The following is a 10,063-nucleotide window of genomic DNA, read 5'->3' on the forward strand; positions in this document are numbered from 1 at the left end:
GAATTACCGCAAAATGTACACATTTCAAAATTGTGCTTAAAGTTCCTTACCTCTGAAAAAAAAAAATCTTAATACAGGGCAACACAAAATGAAAATGGGCAATATAATATTCACTAATATTGACTTAGGCTGAAAAGTACGTTCTTTAAATATGAATATAAATAAACTTTCATATTGATACTGTAATAAGTTGTTCGATGATTATTTTTTCCAGGACGATTCTTAAATATATATCAATCATCCTATTTGGGTATAAGTTTTATTAATCCTCCTTTCTGGCAAAAATTATTCTAAAAAAAAAAGTATTGTTTTAAATTCATTTGCAATTTTAATAAATCATTGGGCATCATAGAAAACTTACAAAAATAAAAGAGTGTACTCTAGTAAATGAAATATACATAATTTTATTCTCTGAAGTTTGTGAACTACTACAAATACGTATTATTTTTAATCTCGGTATGCATAATTTAGTTATATTCAAAACTTTTTCCCCATCTTTAGATAAGAATAGACTTTGAAAACAAAGACTCAAATCCACCTCACAACCTTCCTCTCTCGACATATGAAAGAAAACGAGAATCAGCAAGCCAGGTTTTCAACTATCACTTTTATGTCAAAAGACTTCACTCGTCAGGTCCCCGATTTACAGAGTTGTAAGTTCAACACACTGAACTTATACAGAGACAATGACATCCTTTTTATACATGATCCGTATTCGCTGCTAGAGCTTTGAAATTTGCTTCATGACAATTTCATTTCTTTGAGTAAGGATTATTTGCATATTTTTCAAAGATTCTCGATAACTTTGATTTTGCAAGCTTTTTCCAAGATGGCTATATATTTGTTAGTATGAGTAAGTGGTCACATATATTACCTAATGAAGTATGCTGTAATTCACGTACCTCACAGTATACTGCAAAACCTCCATATGATACCTGTGCAAATACCTTTACCCAATAAAAAGTTTCCACCCAATAAGAAGTCAACAGGTTCAACTTCATCAGGCAATTTTCTCAAATCATTTCTCTTCCATACTTACGGCATTTTTGAAGGTAGCAGCGAGGCTCAAAATCTCTTCATTTTCGACTTCATAATACAGAATGAACAACCTTAATACGATAAATTTAATCGCCATTATTTATAGACTGGCACTGGGGTCCATAACCACAAGTTTCTTCAATTTCCTCAACCTGGAAAAGATAAGAAACACTTCAAACATTATATCCTTTTTTCCTACCTCTCAAACTTCTTGGTATTTGAACACCATTCACTTCACCTTAAACAAATTCTGTCTAGAGTTTTTTTTCCTTTGCAGGTACTTACTATTTAATGATATAGTTTCTCAACTACGTAACGTGATAGGATAAGTAGTGTAAGCTAGGCTACATTGCGGTAAGATAGTCATTAAAAATATTTGAAGATTTTATGCAACCAATGAATATTGAATAATGAGAATGGATTGGATGACAATATGTATGGAATGATAAAAGATAGAAGGGTAACAGTTATTTTCACATATCTATACTCATTTTTTTTAATGAGGCGCATTTGCACGGACTCACATCGGTGCCCTTTAAGCTCGGAAAAGTTTCCTGGTATCTGATTGGTTAGAATTATCTTGTTCAACCAATCAGCGATCAGGAAATTTTTTTTCCGAGCTAAAAGGGTACCTATTATGTAAGTCTGCAAATCTGCCTCACTAAAAAGAATTGACTGAAGTCTTGTAATTTTCTATAAGTGCCAGTAGGGTTTACTGTAAATCTAGCTATCCTTAAGAAGATTATTATAATCTAATCATTTAGTTAACTAAAAGATGAACCATCACCCAGCAAACTATATTGAACTTGGTACCAACAAGCGATACACCTTATAAAGAACATCCACTTCATTTAATGATATTAAACAATTATCAAGTCAGGTTCTTAATATTTGTTAAGAGAAAATCTCCAGTGGAAGACTTAAAAAGAATTCCACAGTGGTACAATGATTATCAATTTAAAGAGTGAAAGATTTCTATAAGGAACTACTTTAAATCGACAATAACTTACTTAATGTAACTTTAGCTCAAAATAGTTCGATCTTTAAGACTGAAAAATAACATTTAACAGATAAAATACTTTCAAAATCCTATAATATGGAAAAGTAATACACAACCTTAAGAGTTTAAAACCAAAATTAATTGGTACAAAAGATTATAAAAGCGCATTACCAAATCTTCTGGGAAGAAGCCTCAAACTAAGGAAGTTACAAGTGATTTTATTTCACTCAGTCTTATTATAGACCCCATTTCGTATAGGGAAGGAGAGTGTCATTAGAATAACGCTTTTTTTTTTTTTTTTTTACGCAATCTCCCCACCCCCACATCATTTCATTCATCACCTAACCCTACGGCCTAGCCCTAGACATTTGACCCAAATCCTAAAAATTGAACATAAAAAGACCGATTATGAAACCGTTTTAAACAATGAATAAGAATTCATTGTAAAACAAAGTAATACAAAACCTATTATAAAAGAAGTATTTTTCCAAATTTTGTATAGCAAGAAACTGGCAGCTATGAATTTCAAATGGCAAAGATCAGTACACATTAAAAAGGGGAGCATATAAATGTTCGTGAATTTAAAAAAAACAGTGTAGTAATCATCAAAATATTCAATTACCGAGTTATAACATTGGAAACTTCTTTTATTGGAATTCAAAATTATGAGAATATTCATCGGAGAAAAAGAAGACCATAAAATCATGAAATTGGGGTGTAACTACACTAATTTCACAAACTTAATACACATTTAAATCAAATGATCTCACGCATTATTATTATTATTATTATTAAATGCTAAGCTACAACCCTAGTTGGAAAAGCAAAATTCTATAAGCCCAGGGGCCCCATCAGGGAAAATAGCCCAGTGAGGAAAGGAAACAAGGAAAAATAAAATATTTTAAGAATAGTAACATTAAAATAAATATTTCCTATGTAAACTATAAAAACTTCAACAAAACAAGAAGAGAAACTAGATAGAACAGTGTGTCCGAGTGTACCCTCAAGCAAGAGAACTCTAACCCAAGACAGTGGAAGACTATGCTACAGAGGCTATAGCTATGTAACTTAAGATGTTATATTAATCAAATTTTCACTTTTCATTTTTCTATAAAAAGCCTATCTTGGAAAAGCAAAAGTTTTGGAAGAGATTTCAGTGATAAGTAAGAATCAGAAACAAAGGGTATTAAGCCCTCCTAGTTCCTTACACATATTTATGAAGAGTATTACGATATAAAACAGTATAAGCAATGTACGAGGACTTGTGTTGCAGTCCAGGCCCCTTGATCAAAGAATGTATCCTCTCAATCTATAAGACGAAATTCGGTCCTAAGGTTGTGAAAGCTCACTAGACATTTGCGTCACAATGATGATCTGAAGACTGCTATTTAAGCTTAAATACAAGTCAGCCTTATCGAAGTATTCAAAAGCAGCTTTGTAGAGAAGACCACGGGGGAGAGCAAGTAATTTTTTTTTTTTTTAGTGCAGGTCCCAAGCGGGTATACATTGTGATGGTTGGACGGCAAATAAGTCATCTGACCTGTAAAACACACTGTCAAATCTCCACTGTCTAATCTTTTATGATGGTTCAGCAACATAGAAATCCAAATGTGGTAAGATTGTGCCTAGGTAGCGATGCGCAAGACCTTCGCCCGAGTCTTGTGGGAAAACATGTGAAGGTACTTCTAAAGGGGGGGGGGGTGAAAGAAGTAGTCATATAAATTTGACAATACAAAGGAAGTCAGAGTGGCTTCTTTAAGGTAGGGACCATGACAAGTAAAATTTCTGGAATAGTTTAAACGATGAAGTGTAAGAAAATTAACATTCTGCAAATACTGGAAACAAAGTGGAAGGGAAAACAATCTGCAGAAATTGGCAAAAGATACAAGATGTACCATGTTGGAATAGACGAAAGGAGGAAATGAGTAAGAATAATTTTGTTCCCTGACCTAAAACACAATGTGTTTGAAGTGGTTAGGGTAAATCATCCTATCATTAAAATGAAATTAGAATGGTTTGGAGAAAATAGGAACATCGCAAGTGTGTATGCACTGCAGGTTGGAAATCACCAGGCTGAAAAGGAAACCTTCTGGATGGAATTGGATGGAGCCTTACAGGAAGTACCAGTTAAAAAAAGATTATTTTAGGGAAGAAGATTTTAATGGACGCTAGTGCCACTAATGGAGAATCTGAGGAGGTCCATTGTGGGGGTATGGGCCAGGAGTGCAAAGTGAAGAGGGACTGATTATTCTTGACTTTGCCCTATTAAATAGAATGAAAATCATTAAAACAAGGGTCACCAAACGAGAAAATCTCTTGATAACATATAGAAGGGGCAATGTTTTCTCCCAAATTGATTATAAACCAGTAAGAAGAGAGTTTACGGCAAAAGTCAAGAACTGTAAAACCTTGCCTTACGAGAAAGAGATAAGCCAACATATAACATTACTGACAAATACTACAGTAAGAGCAAAGAAGACAAAAAAAAAAAAAAAAAAAAAAAAAAAAAAAAAAAGAAAAAAAGAAGGGTAACAGAAATATCTGCTGGTAAATGAGGGACTGATTATTCTTGACTTTGCCCTATTAAATAGATTGAAAATCATTAACACAATGTTCACATAACGGAGAAATCTCTTGATAACATATAGAAGGGGCAATGTTTTCTCCCAAATTGATTATACATTAGTAAGAAGAGATTTTATAGCAAAGTCAAGAACTGTAAAACCTTGCCTTGCGAGCAAGAGATAAGCCAACATATAACATGATTTTTCCTGTGCCACATGCCCCTCGCCTTCTCTCCACCAATGCCAGAAATGTCGCTATGGTGCATCACTCAAGCAAGTGGTCAATGGCTTGCCCCACCAATTGGCATTCTTTAGTAGAAAAGTGTCGAAGACTTAATCCGACTACTCTTCCTTTGACCGCGAATTGCTGGTGGTGCATTTGGCTGTCCGTCACTTTCGTCACTTCTTAGAAGGTACGCTCTTCGGTATTTTCACAGACCACATGTCTCCACTACACAGTCCGACGCCTGGTCTGTCCGTCAACGCCGACATCTCTCCCACTTGGCCGATGACAATTGCACCCTCCAACCTGTCCCTGGTGAAATGAATACTGTTGTCGATGCCCTGTCAAGAAACAAATTGGCCGCCATTCACCTGGGATTGGATTACAATGCCTTGGCAAAAGCCCAGTGAAAAGGTCCAGAGTACTAATCATGTAGGACATACTGCACATCCCTCCATTGGGAAGACGTCGCCCTTGACAACTCCAATACCACCCTCCTCTGTGATGTTATTTCAGGTAAAGCACGACCATGGATACCTACTCCCATGCGCCGACTGGAGTTTGATTTCATTCAATTCCATTCACATCCCCCCCCGCCGTTCTACTACACAGCTACTGAAGACGAAGTTCACTTGCCTTGGCATTACTAAGGATGCTAAGGATTAGGTCACACCTGAACTTCCTGCTAAACTTCAAAAGTACATAATATACACACTGATTCAGGAATGGGCACCTTTCCTCAACCTCAGCATTGTTTAGCGCACATTCACGTCGAAATAGCAGGTCCCCTACCCTCATCACAAGGCCATTGTTAACCCTTTACTGTCATCGACCGATCCACTCATTGGCCTGATGCCAATTGCATCGAAACTGCAATGTCTGCCTCATGCACACCTGCCTTACTCTCAGGGTGGATAGAGAGATTTGGTATCCCTAAGCATATCACTTCTAACAGGGGTACCACTTTCCCATCTCAGTTGTGAACATCATTAGCAAATCTCCTGGTAATCACCCTACATCAGACAACTGCCTACAATCCTGCTGCCACCGGAATGGTTGAACATTTTCATCACACCCTCAAAGCAGCTTGGATGCTCCACTGCAATGGCTAACTTGTTTACTAAGCTTCCCTGGGTCCTTCTGGGACTAAGGACCACTCCTAAAGATGCTTTGGATGTCCCAGCAACTGAAATGGTATATGGCGACCCGTTGGTCATCCCTGCCAATTTTTTTTCCCTCTGCAACCTCCTCCGAGAATCTCCAGCCCATACATGATGTTGTGGGAAAATTTACTCCATGCCACCAGACTTACAAGGCCCCAGCTAAGCAACACATACCAACAGATCTGCACTCTGCAACGGACGCTTTCCTGTCACAATATGAAAGCTTTCTTAATTAACATTCGTGTAAAAGACGACTGGGTCTCCACCGATTGCCTAAAACCTGTGTATCTCCTGCAAGATGACCAGCCTACAACACACTTCTCAAGAACAGGACACCCCATTTCACACTGTCATTTTTAGGTAGATAGCCATGTACAGCACATGTTTCACACGCTCATACACTGTAATTATATTTTCTTCTTTGGCATATCTCTTTCTTCCTCTCACTATCAACAGAACCTGTTTAAGCCATTCTTTACATTAATAAGAATGTTCGAATTTTGGTGACATTCTAGTCCGCCATCTGTTGAAATAAAGTTAGTTGCATTCATCTCACCTCTTAGTTACAACCTAACGGCTTTCTCACACAATCTCAAGTTATTGTTCATTAACTGTACTCCAATCAGCCTCAATGACCATTGATGTTATGATGCCAGATAAATACCAATCATTCATGAGATGGAAAAATCTGTCCTTGACCTTAATCACACAAATCTCCAAGAAATTAGATTCAAACCTTACTTATGTCGGAAAAAAAAAAAAAAAAAAGTTCAAGACACTAAGATTAATCTAATGTGTTTTGCACTAGGAACCCAGAAAGGCCCATCGCCTCCCTAAGGAGGTATACTTTAGAATATTCTTCATAAACTACCTATGATATTTCTTTAACTCTTAGCTTTTAAGATAAATATATGTATAGAAATTACGCCATTCAATTAAAGCTATATACTTCAATTGAATATTCAACTGATTTTATTCAGAATAAATTTTCTTAGCGATTCCCGAGCAAGTTAACGTAACTTAGGGTCATAATATAAACTATTGTTGATTATTGACGTGAAGAATCCACAACAACAAGACTGAATTTTAGTGGGAAAGAATATAATTTCAGTTGTCCATTTAGATTAGGGGAAGGGGCCGAGAGCACGCGCGAGCGCGCACAAACACTCCATCTCTTAACTATGCACAGGCATAGATTTCAGGAGTTAATAAGCTTCATTACCCTGTCTATGAAAACACTGATAATGTCAATATGGCTGACGTCAAACCTTTGACGGGTCTTTTGAAAAGATTAGGCAATTTGGATTTCATGAAATTCCAAGTATTGATGGTTCTATGACGCCTTATTAGGGGCAACCTTCCAGCAAACAATCGATCCGATAAAAAAAAAAAAAAAAAAATAGGATTTGACTTCAAATCATGGATCTCTTCTAGTTCAACAAGGATGTCGTATTACATAAGGATCTATGAAGACAAACCAGAAAACAAGTCCTTCAATGAACCTTGAGGAAATAGAGCAACCCAGAAATTTTATTCCCTTTTCACAACCTACTAAGCACACGCTCTATATAGTTTTTTTTTTATACTTCATTCGATCCTTTGATTTAAAAAGAAATAACACTAGTGGTACAATTTGATTAAAAAAAAACAAAAAAACTGCCTACTGCGAAAATGGAATAAAGATGCCATGAGGTTCCTGGGATTATATATCGGATGGAAATGTTCGAGTCTTTATTTAGGATGATAATGCTGTCATTAAATCTCAGTGGTGTGGCAAAACTGCGGCAAAAAGGTGTGGGAAATGAACAACCTTTGATAGCGAAAACACAAAGGCGTGAGGTGTCTACTCGTTTGTCAAAACGTAATCTAGTCTGATTTTCTCCCTGCAATCAAATTAAAGAAAAAAGGGGATATTTCCCACTCCTTTTAACTACTCTGAACACATTGAAGGGGTTTCGCCAATACTATACGGAAGCGGCACAAGAATTACTTTTCCTAACAAGGAATACAGATGGTCTATAGTTTACAGCCTTGTTGAATGAACAAAACCTGGAAGGATGCATTCAAAGGTACTAATGTCAGGTCACATAGGAAACAATGCTTCTTCAAAAGGAAAGAATGATGAAGAATACGAATATTGTTGTATCACTACCAACTTACAGAAGATACGTTGGGTGCAATTAGAATAAGAAAATTTAATGCTCAAAATATGTTACCCTTCATCTGAAGTCATGCTGGCTAATATTTCATGAAAAGTCGAATTCTGCAGTGCATATAGGCCTACTCTTTTCAACTGTATGGATATTCACAAACCTAGGTCCGGATTTATAAAAGGGCATAGGGGACAATTGGCCCGGGCCCTCCTGTCTGAGGGGACCACCCCAACTCAAAAATAAAGAGATAGTTGGGAAATTAGTAAGATGTGAAGAAAAGCATTTTGTGAGCAAGGGGCTCCTGTAACAGATATATTTTATTTATTAATTTTCATTTTCTTTAGAAATTGTAATGATTAACGATGCAAAAGGTACCATTAATAGCGTTAAGTTAAAGTATCGGACATTTAAACAAAGGCCAATGTATGATTAAGCATGATTTGCATGATTATAATTTCCATTGTCATCCAAATTTCAAGCTACACCCTGTAGTTCAAAATTACTAATATCCAAATTCTATTGTGACAGGACTTAAGACTGCTAAGTATTTCTCAGTATCTGTGGATTCAACAACATACCTCTCTCTCACTCTCACTCTCTCATGATGACCAGTTATCAGTATTGTGCGATATGTAGTTTCTGATAAGCTGGTAAAAAGATGTCTATTTCTTGCAACCTGGCTCTCACAAGGCTGAAGCACTGGCTACATCTCTGTTAGAACTTTCTAAGAAAGAAATTAATTTCGATGACTTAAGAACAGTTCCACGACAATGTCAGCAATATGTCAGGGCATATGCAGGAATGCAAGACACTCCTTAAAATATAAATTCAGCATCAGTTTATAATCTTTGTGCTGCTCACTCAGACAAGTCTTATAGGACAGGCAGCAGCCTCTTGCTGTCTAGCAGCAGTTGTTTTGGCTCCACACAATTTATACGCTTTTTTCTCTGTACCTACACAACGATGGGCGAATCTAATGAAGTCTTTAGACTTGAAAAAAAACGAGTACACTAACTTTTAAATCTCTTTCAGACACTCGTTGGTCAGCAAGAGCTGATGCTGTTGAAGCCCTTTCAGATGAATAAAACTATTTTAAATGTTTTAAGAGATATTGAAAATGTCTCGGAGCATACTCCTGAAGTAAGGAAGAAGCTCTAGTAAGATACAGGGGAACAATATGAACAGTCTTGAGAAAGCTTTGATGGCAAATATCTGGAATAAAATACTCGTACAGTTCGACAAAACGAGTAAAGTTTTCCAAGGCATCGATAATGACCTGAAAAAAGGTTGCTGGTTTTATTGATTCTTTAGGATACTTTCTAGAATCCCTTAGAGAAAGGTGTGAAGAGCTGGAGCTAGAGGACAAGAATTATGTGGCAACACATAATACAAATCGACTAAAGAAAGGCCCCACCCTCAAGAAAAAAAGAAATAAGCGATAGGAAACAAACACAACTTAAGCTTCAGAGGAAGTAGATTCCAACCAACCCCCAAGAAAAATTCAGCTGTGAATCTTTCTATGTCATTTTATATCAATGGTTTGTTGCTTTACAACAACAAAGGGTAATATACCAATCTGTGTTTGACAGATTCAATGTAGTGATCAATTTATGTAATTTATCCGATGCCGAGATAAAAACAGAGGTTGGGAAATTTGCGAGTTCTTCTCCTAAGACATCAGTGACAGTAGAGTGTTTGAAGCTTTTGCCAAGCTCAGATCATTTGTCACTCTATCCCAACACGCAATTTTGTCACATGATGAAGCGTTTGCTAATACTTTTTCAAATGTTAATGTAGCCCTTAGAATATATCTTAGCATTATTGTTACTAATTGTTCAGGTGAAAGGTCATTTAGCAAATTGGCGCTAATAAAAAACCATCTTGGAACCTCATAACTGATGAAATTTTAAGGGCTTTATGTT

This window comes from Palaemon carinicauda, chromosome 12 (genome assembly GCF_036898095.1).
Source record: "Palaemon carinicauda isolate YSFRI2023 chromosome 12, ASM3689809v2, whole genome shotgun sequence".
Classification (NCBI taxonomy): Eukaryota; Metazoa; Arthropoda; class Malacostraca; order Decapoda; family Palaemonidae; genus Palaemon; species Palaemon carinicauda.